This window comes from Brachycentrus maculatus, unplaced genomic scaffold (genome assembly GCF_059751285.1).
Source record: "Brachycentrus maculatus isolate JH-2025_06_01 unplaced genomic scaffold, ASM5975128v1 h1tg000815l, whole genome shotgun sequence".
In the NCBI taxonomy this organism is placed as follows: Eukaryota; Metazoa; Arthropoda; class Insecta; order Trichoptera; family Brachycentridae; genus Brachycentrus; species Brachycentrus maculatus.
Window position 1 is genome coordinate 23416 of NW_028281543.1, and position 6000 is coordinate 29415.

The window sequence follows — 6000 nt, forward strand, 5'->3', positions numbered from 1 at the left end:
TTCTTCACATTTCTTTGCTTTTCATGCATTTTTTTATTGAGAATTTATTCTGATTCTGAGATGAGGCTTTCCTGCGCTTCTTCTTCTCGCAATTCCTGCTACTTTTTATCTTTTGTCTCTGAAATGTCTACTTTCTTATGTGCGTTTGCAGCTTAAAGTTTTTTCTATTTGTCCTCAGCGAGGAGGAGAGTGTCCAATAGTTTTTTTTATTCCTTGCACTTTTTGGACAACTCCTTTAATTAAAGCCTTCGTTCCTCTATGATGGTTTCTAGTTCCTTCTTCTTTGCGAGTCCATTCAGGAGTTTGATATACTTTTATGAATGCAAGTAGGCGGATTCGTCCTCCTCTGCCTGATCCTTCTTGATGCCAAGATGCTCCATAATCTTATAGTAAACCTTCTCATAGTTCTACTCGTAGTTGTTGAGGCCTGAATTGCTATTGTTGAGCAATTGGGAGTTATGGACTGATCCGTAGAGGTTGGTTTTTCTCATATTCTTTTCTATGTTGTTGTTGGCGTTGTTGTTATGCAGATCTTCGCTATTGCTGTTGACAATGCTGCTTTCATGGATTTGTTTTGCCCTTTCGTTGAGTTCCTTGCGTTTCTCCTCGATTTCTTCGAGGATGATTTCATCATACTTTTCAACTTCCTCGTGGAACATGTCTCTGTTCTTGAGAGTGTTGTTAATTTATTCGTTGAGAATGGCCTCATTTTTGACCCTTTCGTAGCAATTCTTGAGAAAGTTCTTCATGAGTTTCTTGATCTGTTCAAGTTTAATGTAGAGCTCTTCAATTTATTTCTTCTCGAGCCCGATCATCTTCTTAAGGTTATTGCATTCGAACACCAAATCGGGGATGCATTCCTCATTGTGTGTTTTATTCTGTTGACAAATCTTGATAAGCACATTAAGCCTCTCATGCTCTAGAATTGAGTATGCGTACTGGTACCTCACCTGCTGTATTTTGGTCTCATAAGTATCGATTTTGACCTTGGTTTCCTCTAATTTCTTTTCATTGTTCATTGCGTTGGTGTTATTGTATTGGATGATCTTCAGTTACTTGAGTCGTTTTGCTAGCACTTTGTTTTTGTATAAGTATGAGTCCACTTATTTTCGCATGTTTGCATTGTTCTTTTCGAGCTATTACAGTTCGCTTAACATTTATTTGTTTATGTTTTGTTTTATCCGTGGTAGCATGCCTTATTTATTGTCATTGACACGTGTGTTTGTATTTGCGCTGATGTTGAGGTCGTCCTCTCCGAAGGGTTTCTTCTTCTTTTTCTTGTTAACTGAATGCAAAATGGAGGAATATTCTTCGTATGTTCGCTACTCTGAAGTAAGGAAAACAGAATTGGTTTAATAATTGGGAGAAGGCGCAATTTGCTTTTGCTCATCCTATTTAGTTTTGGAAGTCGATAAAAAAGCTTTTTCTTTGCTTTTGCTGCGTTTTAGATTGGATTGTGCTAAATTCTTATTGGCTTCGCTCATCTCCTTTTCCAAATTCCTTAGTGAGAGGAATGAATTAGTAACGAAGCCTAGTTCCTCCAGTTTATTCTTGGCTCTAGATTTTTTGGCAATGGCTACCGAAGACTCATCGAATCTAGTTTAGTTTTTGCTTTGGAACTTGCTTGTTTCAGTCAATGGTGCCAATGAAGTTTATTTCTTTTTCCGAGAAGGCTCATTAGACTCTGTTTTCTCGAGTATCGCTTGTTTCTTTCTTTTGGCTTATAATGCAATTTTCAGGGCCTCTAAATTATGGATTAAAATTACGCAGAGTGAATTATCTTTCCTCAGAAACAGACATATAGGATGTTGGTGAAGTGAAGCATTTCCTGAGTTTATCAGAATAGTCGCATTTCATTGCCATACAAACCCATGGGAATTGCATCCAAATCCATCTTTTATAGTAGTAGTTTGTGGGGGGTTTCTGATTGAGTTAAAATTACTCTTCAACAGTCTTCGTGTACAGGTTTTTCAAATTGGGCAATTATTAAAACTTCGACTTTTCTTTTTCCTTTTCTCTTTCGATACTCTTGATTTTGGCTGCAAGATTTTCCGAATTAGATTCTTACTTATCAGAGTCCTCCTCATACTCATCATCCTTGCCGTCATCCAATGCCACTTACTTTGTTCCATCTAGTTCAAATCGCTACAAAAACGATTTAATCTATTCGTAGTAATATTTTCGGAAACTTTATTGATTGCTCTTCACTTCCACATTCAGTTGCAGAACTGTGTTTTTCTTCTTCTTGTTCTTCTTCGGTTGGTATTCGCTTAATGCGCTTGAAGATGCCTCCTTAATTGAGACTTCGGTCTTATCCAGAGATACGTATGATTTTTTGTTTTTACCAACTTGTTCGATTTTATGGTAGACTTGTTTTATTTTATTCTTTAAACGCACTTCACCCTTGTCGACTTCGCCTTCTTCCTCTTTCATTTATTAAATTTTTCTCTGTTCTTCGTCCTTGTTTTCTGTAGACTGATTTGGCTCATTATAGCACATCCCTAGATTTCTGAACTCCCCTAATATTCCAATATCTTCAAGTTCCTTTTGGTTTCCAATTATTTCAGGGTGTCTGAATTAGGGAGTGTAATAGGTCTCAAAATCTGCGAACTCCTTCAAGAACCTAGAAATCTGCGTGATAATTCTGAACAGATCATCGGGGGAGGGATGGTAATGCATTTCGAACCCTTCAATTGCTTTGTTATACTCGATAACGGGGTCAAAAGATTTCTCTTCTAGCCTTTGCCAATATTTGCAGAGATCATACTTTGTGTAGGGATTGAAGAGCAACAAGAAATTCTAAATATCTGAAATTACTTATTTCAGTCTAAAGTAGTTGCCTGCTGTATACAGTTGAAAGGTTTCTTCTTCAAGTTTTCTAACTGAGTTTGGTGTCCGTTTTAGTGATTAAGCAATCTTGTCGCTGAGTTCCGAGATCATGAACTCGTACTTGCTCGTGATGGCCTTCTTGAAGCAATCGTTCTTAATCATCCACAAATCCTTAAAGTTCATGAGAAAAGTTCTGAAAAGTGTGATGAAGAGTTTGAGTTCTTCGGGCGAGATGTTGGTGATTGAGACTATTTATGATCTCGTCAGTCCTTTCTGTGTGTGGATGAGTACTCCCAGCAAAGACTTGAATTGATCTTAATTCTGGAGCAGGCTCGCGCCCCAGAATTCCAGCATATAGTCAAAGAGCTATTATGTGGTTTTAAGGGAGTTCAATCGATTTGTATCGATCTTTTGCAGCTGGCATTGCAGATAAGTCAAGGACTCCTATTTCAGCTCGAACTCGTTTATTCTTTCAGGAGTTAAGCAGGAGAGGTACGATTTGACAAATAGACTTGTCACATCCTTACTGTTTATAATCCCCTCTAGAGTCTTGAATAATTTCTATTTAACTTTGCCTTAAATGCATAATGACTTCTCACTTTGGGTCTTCATCATGTTCTGGACGAGAGCGAGATCGGTGGGAATTCTCACAATATGGCATCCTAGGGTGTTAAAATATTTCATGGATTACGATTAGCCGTCGGCTGTTACAATCACCTTTACATTTTTGGGGAAATATTTTGGCAGCCAGAATGCGATGTTGCCTTCTTTTCCGCTTCCTCGGTCTATAAAATAGTCGATTCCTTAAAAAACGAGTATGATCTTATCGTAGGCTGTTTCCATGTCCTGAAAAGAATCGCTTTCTATCTTTTGGTCGCACACATCGAGCCAATAGGAGAAATACTTCCTAATTTTTTATTCGTGAAGTTCGACCTTTTGGCCGATATTGAGCTCCTCCCGCAACTTGATAAGAATGCGGTAGATGGCATAGAAATAGTTGCTGTTATTGCCGCCTGTAGTTGCAAAATGCAAAATCATCAAATCCTTTTTGCTCTGAAAATAAAATTTAAAGTACCTTATTCTTATTAGCAGCCTGATGATACTCATACCACTTAACCAAAAGAGTCTTCTTACCGACCCCTCCATTGCCTTCAATCACAAGTGGGAAATTATTCTAAACATTCATGCTAGACTTTTAGTCGCTCTGGTTTATTGCCAGCCATTCTTCAATCATGAGGAAATACTTTTAGAGTCCTTTCCCTTCCTCATTCTTATAGAAATCCAACATGACATCCGAGGTGCTGAATAAGACAAATGAGTACTCGATGTAGTTGGTGTAATCCTGGAATTCCTGATACTGCTAGATTTTCGACTTTGGCATTTTCTATATAGAATATGTTCAATGCAATTAATATGGGCATCGAATTCTCGAAATGAGTCTATTAATTTATATTATATTCGGTGTTGATGTTAAATGTTGATGATAGGATTTTTTATATTAAATAGTGAGTATCTGATGAACAGACTGTTAATTTTGGCTGTGCTGCTTGTTGCGGCATCCTGCATCCATGAGATCAAGATGGTGCACAAGCACAGGACTCCCCTGTAAGCTAAGATGTTTATTGATTACATGGATCGAGGCTATTTGGCTGAGAAGACCATCGCCATCCTATCCAGCATCTTCCCTACTTCTCAAACCCCCAACATCTACAGTTATCCAGAAGTCAAAATTATCAATTATTTGGATGCCCAGTACTATGGGGAAATCGGAATCGGATCTCCTCCCCAGCCATTCACTGTGGTATTCGACACTGGTTCATCCAACCTTTGGGTGCCTTCCAAATAATGCAAACTCTCTCCAGCTTGCTACCTCCACAAATACTTCGATAGTTCGAAGAGCTCCACATACGCCACAAACGGAACTCACTTCAATATTACATACGGGTCGGGAGCAGTGGTTGGCTTCGCAGGGCAAGACACAACAACTGTCGCTGGGCTCAAGGCTGAGAAATCTGTATTCGGCCAAATTACAAAACTGGAAGGTATTGCATTGATATATATTTAGGGATATCCTTCTTGGCTTCGAAATTCGATGGGATCTTAGGGATGGCATGGCCATCAATTAGTGTCTTGAACATGCCCTTGATCTTCGACTTATTGGTTCAACAGAAGCAGGTGTAGGAAAACTCCTTCTCCTTCTATTTGACCAAAAAGGCAGGGCAAGATGGGTCAGCTTTGGTGTTGGGTGGAGTCAACAGCAGATACGCCACCACTGCATTTAAGTACTATCCTCTCAAAATGCATAACTATTGGACTCTGGACATGACCGATGTCATCTTCAATGGAACAAGCTATAAGACAAGCCCAGATCTCATCGGCATCATCGATACTGGAACATCAGTGATCGTCGGCCCCTCTAAAATTGTTGATGAAATGACAGCTGGATTCGGCCCTGGCAAACAAAAACAAGTCGACTGCAATACTCTCCCCAATCTGCCTAATCTTGAATTCAAGTTCGGCGGTGATTCATATGTTTTGAAGCCTGAAGACTATATTCTTCAAGTGGCGGAAGGTGCTAAAACAGTGTGTATTGTCGGAATTATGGGTCTTGACCTTCCTGCGTCACTTGGAGAAGCATTTATTATTGGAGATAGCTTCATTAAAACTTTCTATACCCATTTCGATGTCGGAGGATCGCGAGTCGGTTTCGCCAGAGCAAGATGATTGTCTAAACATTTAAACATTTAAATATAAATAATAATTAAATAATTAATTAATTAATTAATTAATTAATTAATTAATTAAATAAATAATTAATAATTAAATATAATTATAATTCCGAAATAAAAAAGTAAATTATGATCTGAATTGATTCTACGCATTTCACATGACATAACAACATATATATTTCAGAGTGCAAAGATGAAAAGACAAATACTGAACTATTCACGCACCTTCCCGAGCCATTTCCGGACTCATGACTTTAAACTTTACCAGCTAACCAAAGAATCCCCCGCACAGGCATTTCAAGTAATTTGATAATAAAGCAATAGGAACTCAAATAAAGCTTGATTTCCAATTTAGCGAAGTATTGGCATATTGCTTTATCCGGCTATGGAATTTTGGCATTCACTATTTACTTTGGATACAGATTCTATGACATTACCGATG

General features: G+C 38.2%; 1 pseudogene; it reads left to right on the forward strand.

The window, feature by feature from the left end:
* Window positions 1–4356: 4356 nt before the first annotated feature.
* Window positions 4357–5578, forward strand: LOC148300144 (cathepsin D pseudogene; annotated as a pseudogene).
* Window positions 5579–6000: the final 422 nt, after the last annotated feature.